General features: G+C 41.6%; 1 long non-coding RNA gene across 4 annotated transcripts in view; it reads right to left on the reverse strand.

Annotated features, from left to right (window-relative positions):
- The window catches only part of LOC141581069 (uncharacterized), a 299,117-nt gene that overhangs the window by 138,421 nt on the left and 147,146 nt on the right, over positions 1-13,550 (reverse strand). The gene's annotated exons all lie outside the window — the stretch shown is intronic.

The raw sequence follows: 13,550 nt of genomic DNA on the forward strand, positions 1-13,550 counted from the left end.
TCTTGGTAGGAGCTGGGCTAAGCGAGGGGAAGCACAGAGTGACAGCACAAGATAGGAAGTCACCTGAGAAAACAGGTATTTCAGATGGTAGTGTCTAATGAGAAGTCTCAAAAATGTCAAGCTAATTACTCTTGGGAGCAACTTGGTGGTTGGGTTGGAGTCACTGACCTAGACCCTGGGCACCCAAATTGCCTTGGCACAGAGACCTTGCCATGACAGCTCAGGAATACCTAAGAATCACCCTGGTGCCAGGTCACTGGGAAGTGAGTCAGGCTAAATTTCTTATCTTCTTCCTCTGCTCTGTCCATGAGTCACAGAAGATCAGTAGGAGGAATCTCAGTCCGATTCTACACTGGTTATCCCAAGCAAGAACCCTTTTTATAGCATTCTTACAACAAATTTAGTCACCTGGGGGTGCTACACAGTCCCCTGACAACCAGGGAAATGAGAAGCAGGAAGGAAGACCAAGCACGTGCTACATCTATTTCAAAATTTCCCCTGAATTTGGCTCAAGATCCAGGAGAAAGGCGTAGAAACTCTACCTTCTCCTCCCTCAGCACATAGATTCCATCCCCATCACTCTAAAACTCTTAGCAATACATTTCCAACAAACTAGTCGGTATTAAATGGACTGTCATGTACCCGCTGAAAAAGCTGATCACCCTATTAAAGGGCTATTTTGAAGTAAATTGTGTTCCAGGTTCTAAAACCCAACTTGTAAAATGCGGCATACAGTTTATCAGTAAGGTGAAGACTACCTATATACTGAAACCAAGTTTCAGCTATCATATAAAAGTTTCAGCTTTTTTTATTCAGGAGCACTCAGCCAAGGCACCCTGGCTTCCACCTTCTGATAGTAATGAGTCATCTCTCAGGGACTCGCTTTGTTCATCTTACAAACAGCTTCTTGCCCACCCTTCCCTGAAATCAGCCTGGGCTCCTCCTGCAGTCCTTTGGGAGATGTCAAGACCCTGTGGACATGGTACACCTGTGGATTTCACTGCAGGCTTGAGTCCCTAAGTAGGGGATTATTGGGCCAAATGGCATGAGCTCAAGAATCAACATGGTGAAAATGCTGATCAGTGGGTCCCCTCATTCTACAACATAGTGAAACATCCCATAGTTTCTCTATACCTTTCCCCTCTCAGTAGCTTGCTATACAATCTTAAACTCAAAGAGGTCTGTGATCTGGATACAGCTTTCCATTGAGATCTCCAATTGTCGATTTTCTTCCTCTTTGCCTTTTTGCTGTTCTCTTCTTGTCAAAAAGGAGCAATAAAAGGAATTGGAAAACTCACACTTTCTTACCCTGTCTCATTTCAGTCTAAACAAGAAAATGTCTTATCAAAAAAAAAAAAAAAAAAAAAAAAAAGAGGGTGGAGTGGTGGTGGGTGGGGTGGGGGGGAGAAAGGTGATATTTAATTTTACTGGGGAGAACGAATCATTGCTGGAGAATGCCTGTGGCTAAATGAGACCATCAAACCAAGAGCAGAGCGGCGAACCGCATGCACAAATATGAAGTAATATCTTTCTACTCTGAGGGAAGCTGACACTCAATTTCAGAAGCTTCAGGCAAGCAGCCACAGCTACCTTCTTGGAACCATTTACAACTGCTTCTACTCTCCGCAGTGAAAGCTTAAAAATGCAAATGAAATGGGGCCATTTAAAGAAAAATATCCCTTCTAACTGTGCTCTGGGAAAGAAGAAAAAAAAAAAAAAAAACCTATAGCTCTGAGGGCAATCTTAAAGTCAATGAAACTCAGAGGTGCTGGCTGATGCCTCATTCTGATGGATAATGCGTGTTCTGCTCCCCGCTCCTGAGTATAGAAGTATTTAAAGAAAACGGTAGAATCACCCTGTTTAGGAGATTAATTTCTTTTCTGAAAAAAGGTCTGTTTTTGCTGTCGCTTCTGATTTGATGAAGGGTAAAACCAGAGCTTATTCTAAATGTTTGCTGCTGAAAATTACCAAAGGCTTGTGTGTGGAAGAAAATGATGGCCGGGAACAAAATTCTGAAGAGATCAAGTCCTGCCCCATCTCCTCAGGCAAATCCATGCTTACCTTATCCTGGAAGCCATTGTAAAAGTATTTCTTCAGGGACAAAGACTTTAATAATATGTCAAACATTTACTGAACACTAAACGCCAAGGACTGAGCTTAGCACTTTACATGAATTATCTCACCTTCAAAATTCCCTCTCTCCAGCAAACACACTCATAGTAGGTCCCATTGCTCTCCCCGTTTTACAAGTGAGACAAGTACACTTAGGTGGATCAAACAACTTGCTTACGGTTAAATAGCTGGAAAGTGGCCTGGCTGGAATTCCAGTTCAGAGTCAGCTCCAGAGCCTAGAGCTCTGTGTGAACCATAGCATCCTCTCAAGGGATGTTCATTTTAATTCCACTCACTAAGCCTCACCAAATTAACATCATTCAGGAAAAGATGTCTTGCTGTCAATCTTTTTTTGTTTGAAATGCTCACAAAACAACTGCATCGATGCACAAAGTAGTCAGTGTTTGGTGAGCAGGCACTATAAACCTAAGGCTGAGAAAAAAAGTGAGGTCGGGGGCAGTTCACCAAAGGACATGTGGCACTTGATGCCTTTCATGTGCTTAGGATACAACTGGAAGCCTGACTCTGACAAACCAGCTCAATAGAAGCACCTACATTGATTTGGAACCTAAACTTTTCTTGGTATAGCTCAAGTCTGTCTTCCCACTTTATGATGAGGTATTTGAGCCAGGCTACCAACCTCACCACCTTCTCTAATTCTTAGATGAAGAGTGAGTCTGAATCTGACAACAGGCAGAGCAGTAAGAACTCTCCTACACTGCTGGAGGCAATGGAAATTGATAGAATCATTAGAAAAATAGTTTGGCATTTTCTCAAAAATTCAGAGATGTGTATATCATACAATCCAGAATTCCCAACCTTACGCACGAGAACCAGAAGTCTTACATATGAATGTTCCCAGCAGCAGCATCTATTGCAAACTTCTGACAAATGATCTATTGAAAATAAATTAATGACAGCTGCATGCCTGTATCAACATGGATGAATCTTATCAGCATAATGAGTTACAGAAGAAAGTCACAAATAAAAACATACCATATGATATACATGATATTGAAAACAGGCAAAACTATACTATATTATTTAGGAATGCATAATAGATAGGGAAGCTATTTTGTAAGAGAAAAAAAAAAGCAAAGAATAGGTGATCACAAAAGTCTGAAGAGTGGTCATCTCAGAGAGGAGGAATGGGATGTGAGAGGGTAAGAGCACCTGACAGGGTTGGGGGCTTCTAAGATACTGCCAAATTCTGCATAGGGACTAGAAGGATATCCGTTTATTAAATTGTACCTAGTAAAATGCATATTTGTTATACGACATAGTCTTTTGTAGGTACTATATATTGTATTTGAATACACTCATGCATTTGTTAATACATATCAAGAAAGTATGCAGCAGCCTCACTCAATCTGAGGCACAGAGTGAGCCTCTGTTTTCATGGGGAGTTACAGATGTTCAAAAATCACTGGGATTGCTTCTTACCCTGAAATGTTTCCTAGAGCATGTCACCCTGAGACTGTCCAGTCCCAGTTTTGATACTTACAGCTACAGGAAACTCCATATCTTTCACATAAGCCCATTCCTTCTTCTTTGTTTAGGTTTATTCCATAGGAATGGAGCCCCTGATTTGCTTTTCAACTGTGGTAAAATATACATAAAATTTATTATTTTAGCCATTTTTAAGTGTACAGCTCAGTGGCAGTAAGTCCATTCCCATTACTATGCTGCCATCCATCTCTAGAACTTTTCATCTTCCCAACCTGAAATGCTATACCCATTAAATAACAGCTCCCCAAAGTCCTCTCCCCAGGTCCCTGGCAACTACCATTCTCCTTTCTGTCTATAAATTTGACTACTCTAGCATTTCATGTAAGTGGAATCATCTGATATTTGTCCTTTTGTGACCGGCTTATTTTACTTAGCATAATATTTTCAAGGTTCATCTGCATTATAGTATGTGTCAAAATTTCTTTCCTTTTGAAGACTAAATCATATTCCATTGTATGTATACAACACATTTTGTTCATCCATTCATTTGTGAATGGATGACTGGGTTGCTATGAACTTTTGGCTATTGTGAATAATACTTCCATAAACATGCATGTAAACTCATTTCTTCTTGACAGCTAGTTTTTCCTTATACTCAATTAAAACTTGCCTCCTTATAACTTCTGCCAGTTGGTCTTCATTCTGCTACCTTAGGTTCTTGCAAAACAAACCCTCTCCATTTTCCTTACAGGAAACCTCAAATATTGGAAGACAACCTTGACAGTTTAGTTGTCTCTTCTTTAGCCCAGATAAGACTTCTTTTATTCTTTCAATTATTCCTCATGTAACATATTTTCCAACCCCTTCATCAACCTCACATGCTTCTCTGGACCCAGATTATATTTGCTTTTAGAAAAACCACATGTCACTATTGTTTCATCATCTGGTTATGGTCCAATAAAGAGCCCTTTACCTACAAAGCCCTTTCCTTTTCAATATTAACATCCGTAAAACCAGCTTTCCCTATTCTATCGTTGTACAGTTGATTTTTTTGAGCACCTTCGCAGTAGATTAACATTTATAGGTGTTAAGTCTCATCTTCTTGAATCTGATTCAGCCATCTAGTCTATAGAGATTACTTTGAATGTTTTCCCCATCACTCTGTGGCATACAAAAAAATTAGAAATCATATTCATTACTGTGTTCCTTCAAATTATTGATATATATATTAAAGATCACATAGTTAAAGCAAAGGTAAACCTTACCAGCCTCTCCTTCCATATTATCAACACACTTTAAATACCTAAATTTAACTAACTGGAAATCTACTTAACTTCAATATAGACTAATTTAGCTATCATAGTCTTATCCACTAGGATATCATAGAACACCATGTCAAACATGTTATGGAAATAGAGATAGTCTAGGTTTATGGACCATCACAGATTTGCCAGTGTAGTCAGTTCGTAATGGGTCAGTTTACGGTAGCAGTATCCATGCTGGTTGCTAGAGGTCACCTCATTCTTTTCTAAGCACACATAAAACATGAGTTTAATGTACTGTTGAAGAATTCTATCAGATCCAAGGCCGAGTTTTGCTAGAGGTGGTTTCCAAAACTCCTTTTTGCCTCTTTTTGAAAATTAGAAAAATATTTTTTTTTATTTCTAGTATTCTGGGAACTTTTCCATTCTTCATGATGTGGAAAACAAGAGTTCTGAAATATGATCTACGAATGTCATTATTATATGAGATGCAGTCACCTGGACATGAAGACTGTGATCTGATTCAAAATGATTACATATTAATGTCTCCCTACCCACCCTTAACTTACAGATTCTAACGTCTCTAATTTGACTTTCCTATTCTTTTTTATTTTTTTATTTTTTGAGATGGACTCTCACTCTGTCACCCAGGTTGGGGTGCAGTGGCGCAATCTTGGCTCACTGCAACCTCTGCCTCCAGGGTTCAAGCAATTCTCCTGCTTTAGTCTCCCAAGTAGCTGAAATTACAGGCATGTGCCACAATGCCCAGCTAACATTTGTATTTTTAGTAGAGACGGGGTTTTACCATGTTGGCCAGGCATGTCTCAAACTCCTGACCTCAGGTGATCCACCCACCTCAGCCTCTCAAAGTGCTGGGATTACAGGAGTGATCCATGGCACCCGGATTCCCTATTCTTTTTTTTTTTTTTTTTTTTTTTTTTTTTGTTGTTGTTGTTGTTGTTGTTGTTGTTGAGACGGAGTTTCGCTCTTGTTACCCAGGCTGGAGTGCAATGGCACGATCTCGGCTCACTGCAACCTCTGCCTCCTGGGTTCAGGCAATTCTCCTGCCTCAGCCTCCTGAGTAGCTGGGATTACAGGCACGTGCCACCATGCCCAGCTAATTTTTTGTATTTTTAGTAGAGACGGGGTTTCACCATGTTGACCAGGATGGTCTCGATCTCTTGACCTTGGGATCCACCCACCTCGGCCTCCCAAAGTGCTGGGATTACAGGCTTGAGCCACCGCGCCCGGCCTCCCTATTCTTGAAAGAAATTAAACGTCAACTCCCACTGAGCTTTCACCTTCTCTCATTCATTTGTTAACTTGACAATTTCCTCAAAAAGTTGGTCATTTTCATTGTTTTTCTTGTACATTTTGTTGGTTGCAAGAAGAAGTGTGACCCCCAGTAGAAAAGAAGGAGAAGATGGATCCCCAGGCACCAAAACTGACACCAGGTTTTGGTTGCTTGTTCCACTATTTAATGGAGAAGGTCTCTTCACTCTAGCCGTGCAACTACTGTTAACATTGGCATAAGGGAACCAAAGGAACTGAATCACATCAAAGATATGTCAGAGGTATGTGAACCAGAGGAACTCCATCTTGAATACGAGCTTGATAAAATAAGGCTGAGACCTACTGGACTGCATTCCCAAATGGTTAGGGCGTTCTGAGTCATAGGATGAGATAGGAAGTCGGCGCAAGATACAGGTCATAAAGACCTTGCCGATAGAACAAGTTATAGTAAAGAAGCCAGCTAAAACTCGCCGAAACTAAGATGGCCACGAGGGTGACATCCCTTTGTCCTCACTGCTACACTCCCACCAAGCACCATGACAGTTTAGAAATGCCATGGCAACATCAGGAAGTTACCCTATATAGTCTAAAAGAAGGAGAATAGGAGCTGGGGTGAATGAATAATTTACCCCTTGTTTAGCGTATAATCAAGAAATAATCATTAAAATAGGCAAACAGCAGCCCCTGGGGTTGCTCTGTCTATGGGAGTAGCCTTTCTTTTATTCCTTTACTGTCCTAATAAACATGCTTTCACTTTACTTTGTGGACTCACCCTGAATTATTTCTGGCACAAGGACTAAGAACCCTCTTTTGGGGTCTGCATCAGGACCTCTTTCCTGTAACAGACAGACATGGAGATCAGCCCCACTCATTGCTACTTTATTGACCCAGGAAATATCAGGCCTCAGTATCTTTACATCTCAAATGAATAAGTGAATTCAATCTTCTAAACTGTGGCAATACCGACACTTTGGACAGGGAAATTCTCTGCTGTGCTGTGTGGAACTATATCACATTCTGTGGATTGCTTAGCATCCACGATTTTGGGACATTAAATGCAATTGTGCCCCTTGGTCACTGTCACTGTGAAGATCCCAAACAACCATATACACATCCGAATGTCTCTGGTTGAGACCCACTGGTATGAGCTCTAATGCCCCTTTCAGCTCTGAATTTTTGGATCTATCATTGTTTACAGACAGATGCTTTGAAGTTTTCAATCATTAATAACTTTATGCTAAGTTTTAGTCAATAACGTATTACATTATTGGAAGTCATTTTCTAGATAAAATAAAGGTGGTCTGTTCAATTACAGCAGACATGCAACATTTTAATTCAATTTTTCAAAATTAGCAGGAGTAACTAATTACAAGTCTAGACATTAAGAAAAACCGGTACACAATTAATCATTGAAGTCAATCGAATGAAGAGCCTAGATGAATTTTAAAATGTTGACAAATTCTTATTACAGTATCACAATAAAGAAAAGCCAGCTGCTAAATCTTTGCATTTTTCCTTTGTTTTAAGAGTGAGAGCCTAACACATTTCTTATTCTCTAACGTACTTTGAAATTCTTCTGCAGATCAAAAGAATTTCCCCAAATCCAAGAGAATTATCTTTCTGCTCAGACCTGTATATTTGCCTTCTCTCAGAGCAAATAATTTGGTCCATCAACATTGTGCCTTCCAAGGAGGGTTATTTTTTATCCTTCCCCTTTGCAACCTCTCCCTATCCCCACTCTAGTAACATACACACCAGCCCCTTCCATCACCCCCATCACAACTGCCACTGGCACCACCACCACTACCACCCTCAAAGGAGAGCCAGAATGATGGCAGGCTTGCTTCCCCTCAGCGGAAATGGGGATGACTACTCAAATGCAATTCAGGGGTCTTTACAGACAACATGCTCAGAAAACATTTTCCTAGCAGAGCAGAAGGGCACCTTCCGCCCCCCACCCCCAGCAAAAATATCTGGCCCCTTTCAAGCTTCTGAGCAAGCCCAGACAGACAGAAAATGGTTGTGAAACTGAAGGTGCCTCTTTATTTTTTTTTTTCTTGGTAGGAGAGTAAAAAATGGGGAAGGAATAATTTTACAACAATGAGTTCTGTCAGACTTCTTTCTCCTTCTCAACAGTTCTAGGATCTAGCATCAGCAAAACATGTTATGTCATGCCCTGGTGCAGACAAAAAGGGAAAGAATTCAAACTGCATTGGGTGGGGCATTAAGACGTTTGGCCTCCCTTATTGCTATTCCTCTCCTTTCTCACTGGTCTTTGGGAAAACAGAAAAAAATCTGTAAAGGATTTGGGGCCTCCATCAAAAGAAAGTGAGGGAGCAGAGTATGTGAGAACTGAGATCTATGTAACTACTTGAAGAAATTGGAAGTTCAGCCCAAACCTCAAATCCATTTTTGTTTTTCTGCTAATTATCTGGCATAGACAGCCAGCCCTGGGGCAGCTACTTCCCGGCAAACGGATCCAGGTCTCCAGTCTGAATTGGAACCAGGCTTTGGACAAAGGCTGTGTGATTTTCATAGCTTCTTCTGCCATATACAGAAGAAATGGGACTAGCTACTCTTCCTTCAGGAGAGCCAACAAATACAGGTTCTTACTGTAGCTGCTGGAATCCAGGTTAGATAATGAAGTTACTGGTAGTGCATCCTGCAACAAAAAGATATTGTGAAACATCTCCTCCAGAAGTCTGAATATCTGAAGAGTTTCTCATCTCTCTCCTGTCTTTTCTGATGCTTTCAGGAGACAACAGAGTTGCTAAGAAATTCATTCTTCTTTCCTTCCTTTCTTCATTTCTTAATTTAGCAAACATTTATTCAGCATCTGTTTTGTCAGTTTTTATCCTTGAAACTTGGAGGAAGAGAAGGGAAACCAGTAAAAGTCTTTGATTCTATTCCAGGTGATTGATATCCATGGCTTACACCAAGGTAGCAGTAATGGGAATGGGCAGAAATGGTTGGATTCAAGGTATGTTAAGGTGGTAGAACTGATGGATTTTGGGTGAGAAATAGCAATATGGAGAGTAAGGAGGAAGAAAGAAACCAATGTTGACTCCTAAATTTCTGGCTTGATCTACTGAGTAAAAGATGATGTCATTTACAGAGAAAATGAACACAGGAAAGTGTTTGAGAGAACAAGTTTGAAAGAAAATATAATGAATTCCATTTTAGACAAGCTGAGCTTGAACTCCACTTGAAATATGCAAGTGGAGATGTGGACAAGGAAGCTGGAGAAATGGATCTTGTGCTTTGGACAAGGATCTGAGCTAAAGATATTACTTTGGGAAGAACTGAATTCAGGCAATTTGTTTCTGGGAAAGAAAGGAAGAGTTGGCAAAGTTATGTGTACCTTTTCTGCCCACGAAGGGAAAAGAAGATGCAAATGAATATCCCACAGTGCTTGGAATTGATCACTAGTATGGATTCCTAAGAAAGATGCTGAATTAGTGGGAAAATCTCATTAAGTTACCAAAGCAGCTTTGCTGGGTCCAGAGAACCAGCATCTTTTGGTAGCAGGCAAATGGATCCCTATGCAGGTCCAGTTGTACAGAGCCACCCTTTCCACCCTGCCAGGCCTGGCCAATGATGGCATGATCTTTCAAAGAGGGACCTTTGCCCAGCACATGGCAAAGAAGCCTTAAAAAGAAAAGCTCCCTAGACTCACCTGAATAGCATTGCCAAACCCAGCTTTCCCAGGATGATTTCACAGCATGGGAATTTAGCAGCAGAGTCAGTGCTTTTAAAAATTATTTTTCAAGGGAAGTTGACCTGGTTCCATCCCAACAACATTGATATCTTCCTAACACATTTTAAATCTGTCCCAGTCCACAGAGAGAGTCCATGTGGCAGCACCAACATAGCAAAGTGCATCTTCCTAAGTCCAGTACTGAGTTCCTCAAGGGAACATTTTTTTCTAAGGTCATAGATCCTCTGCAGGTACTTTCTTTAAGAAGATTAACAAGAGAGGTAGAATAAAATGGCAGGCTGGGCTGAGCAAAGAGAAGGGAATAGGGTGGGGAGTCACAGTGTGCAACCAAACAGGGTGGGGCTGAGGCTGCCCGTCAAGTATATATGAATCTACTTCAATCCCAGACATTTAGATGGCAAACCAAGCCTACCCTTTGGGGCTAAAATTAGTTTGTTCTTGGCTGAAGATTTCAGGTTTTCAAAAAGGACAGAAGAAATGAGAAATCAGAAAAATATCCTGAAGGTCTTATTTTTCAATGACACTCAAATTCCTCTATCAATAGAAAAGCATCAGAAATAACACATTTTCCCGAAACATCTCCACCCACAGCACAAACATGCTTTTAGATTACCAGAAAGAAGTTTCCCAGAAATGGCCACTTAGAACATTACCCAATGAAAGAGAAAGAAAGCAAGATCATCTTCACAGTTGACTCAAGATCCATCCCATTCCAACTTCTGGCCAAGTAGAAAAATCAAACTAGGAAGACACTACTAGCATTTTCTAAGTACAGAGACAAAACGGGAGCAAACCGTTTTTCTTTTCTTCTTTCTTTTGTTTTTGTATTTTTAATAAGAGTAGTTTTAGATTTACTTTTTTCCCTTTCCTTCTAATTTCCCACAGTAATCAAGATCTGATGAGGGATCTTTAAGAACCACCGACAGGGCCACCAACCTTGAAGGAATACAGACCCCAGGGACAAGCTTCGGCTAACACAAGAAACCAGGTTAGCACCTGGTTAGCCTCACAGGGGCATTTGAGGCCTTGCAGTTAGCACTATTAGTAAGCCCAGCTGAAGCTAAACTCTGGGTATTTTTACAGATTAGAATTAATATAAAAGTCTCCTTGCCCTTTTATCACTTTAGAGTTTACAAGGAGCTTCCATATATTTCAATTCATCCTCACCACCACTCTGTGGGGTTTACCATGCTGTGTCACACATAGAAAAACTGAAGCCCACAGAGGTAGAGAACCCCAAGGGAGCAGTACTAGAAAACTCCAGAACTAGGACCAAAATATAGGTCTTTAAGTCCAAGCCAGCTGTCATACCCCAGGTGCTGAAGAGAGAATAGGGATTCTGTGAGGTGAGGGGGGAGATACACATTAGGAAGCACAAACGCCTAGTAGAGTCATGCTAATAAGGCATCTGTAGTAAGCATTTCCCAGCTGGAAACACAAATCCCCCTTTCATGTGTCTCTAGCATTTACTAACATGCATTCTGCAGAGTCAGGTGGTTTCCCCCTCTTTCTCCCTCTCTGGCTAAGCCCAAGAACAATCCAACCTGTTTCCCATGACTGGTTCCCCATCAGGAATACAACTAGCACACCGAGGCTTTAGAATTTGCAAGAAAGAGATGTGGTCCACACTTCCTACCCCAACTGACCATGCCCATTTCTACAATGAAAGGCACAACCTGCCCACAGTCTTCCTGTCACTTAGCTCTCTGGATCACAAAACTGTACAGACCAGTACTTCTCAAACTTGGATGAATTGCCTGGGGATGTTGTGAAAGCGCAGATTCTGATTCAGTAGGTCTTAAGTAGGGAGGGTCTGATATGATGCATTCCTAACAAGCTCCCAAATGCTTGCTGCTGGCTGAGGACCACACTTTGAGTAGCAAAAATGTGGAGACTGTCAGAGCTAGAAAGGACCATAAAGATCTTTCTCGGTGCTTTTCACACTGTGTTCCTGGGAAGTTCTGATAAGGTATTTCAGGAGATCATTTGAAATACAAGGAGGAAACCAAGGGTTCCCCTGCATCTTTGCTTTAAGCAGAATGGCCATTTTCTCTTTCTAGAAATTGGAATTCCTTATAAAATTTCATTTGATAAATGGGTTCCTTTGTTTTTATATATTTGAAAGCTACCACTTTAATCTAACAGCCTCACTTTACACAAGAGGAGCTTAAGAATAAGAGAAGGCAGGTGAATCACATGAGGTGACACAGGCAATTGGTGGCCAAACCAAATCAGAGTCCTGGGTCCTTCTCCCTATCTCTATTCTTACTCTCTGCGAGGGAAAATTTCAGAAATGTCACAATTCCGTGGTTTCTTCTCTTTCCCTTAGGCTTACCAAAGTAAACCCACCAGAATCCAGCAATGCCTCAGTCCTCAGCAGGTAGATGTCCTGCCTCTCCCCACCAAGGGCTGGCTCTTCACAACTGCCCTGCCATTCCCACCTGACAAGTCAGGGCAGCCAGCAGAGGAGGGAATAAGCTTACTGAATCAAGGTTAAAAAAGTAAGACATGTTCCCAGAGGCAGGACCGGGGCTGGCTGTGGAAATATTTCACAGATGGGCAGGTGTGTGCTTGCAAGACCTCAGAATTCCTTGTCTCCAAGGAGGGGCCCAATTGACTCACCAGGGCACTTCCAGACAGCTTGCTTCAAGCTGATTTGCAGCCGGCATGCTGGGGCAGCTGCAGGGACACAGCTGTACAGAAGGGTTTGTCGTTGGCAGGAGCAAAGTAGGAGCTGGGGGAGGCATGTGGAGGCAGGGGAAAATCCCAGTGAAGAGCACATCTAGTACAAAGCCTGTGACCATGAAAGATCAGGCACTCTGATTGTGAGACCAGCAAGATTGGGCCAGCGGCAATTTAAGGAAAACAGATGGCATGGTCTCCTTCCCCAAGCACTCTACACTCTGTGAGAGACTGTGAAAAGCTTACTAATATATGTGAAAGAATGAGTGGACAGTGCAAAACAGCATGTAATTTAAAGCTAAACTGAGGTCTTCACATGTTAACAGCCACAGGTTATAGCAAAAGAAACCACCACTGGCTGGGACATTTGAAGAAGAAACCGTGATGAAGGCCACACACCAGCACAGAGGATGGGTAGAGTAAGACAGAAGAAAAGAAATAATTTATGGATGGCTGCCCATGTGGTCAGAGAAATCAGAGTGCTATCATCAGCATCTAGAGCGTGCAATGTGAATTCACTCTTCAAGAAGTCAAGTGAGAGCATGACTGGCTGGCAATCAGACTCCTCCTAGCAGAACCATGACCGATCCAACCTAGCCCAGCCCAATTCCAAATTGTCTCTGCATTTCCACAGGGCCTTTCTAATTTCCTGAGTTATCAGGCAACTCCAAGAATCCTGCTAGGGTATTAGCAACAGGAGCAACACTGAGCATCACTTCATGGTGGTCGTGAGCCAAGGTCAAGATTACATGTCAAAAAATTAACATCCATTCATTTTCTGGCTCTGGCTACAGCTTCTTCACCTAAAAACTTGAATATACCCAGAGAATAGAATAATATCAGCCCCAGGAAAGACACCATCCTCAGAGATTCAGAGAGGATAAATGCTTTGTTGGAAACCACTCAGCCAATTATGAAGGAGAAATCCATCACCACATCTGTTCTCCACATTCCTATCTCTAGTCTGATCCCACCTAAAGAGCAAGAATGAGTCTTGTTGAATTCTCATCTCTGACTCACACACAATCTTCCCA

The sequence above is a fragment of the Saimiri boliviensis genome, chromosome 14, assembly GCF_048565385.1.
Source record: "Saimiri boliviensis isolate mSaiBol1 chromosome 14, mSaiBol1.pri, whole genome shotgun sequence".
In the NCBI taxonomy this organism is placed as follows: Eukaryota; Metazoa; Chordata; class Mammalia; order Primates; family Cebidae; genus Saimiri; species Saimiri boliviensis.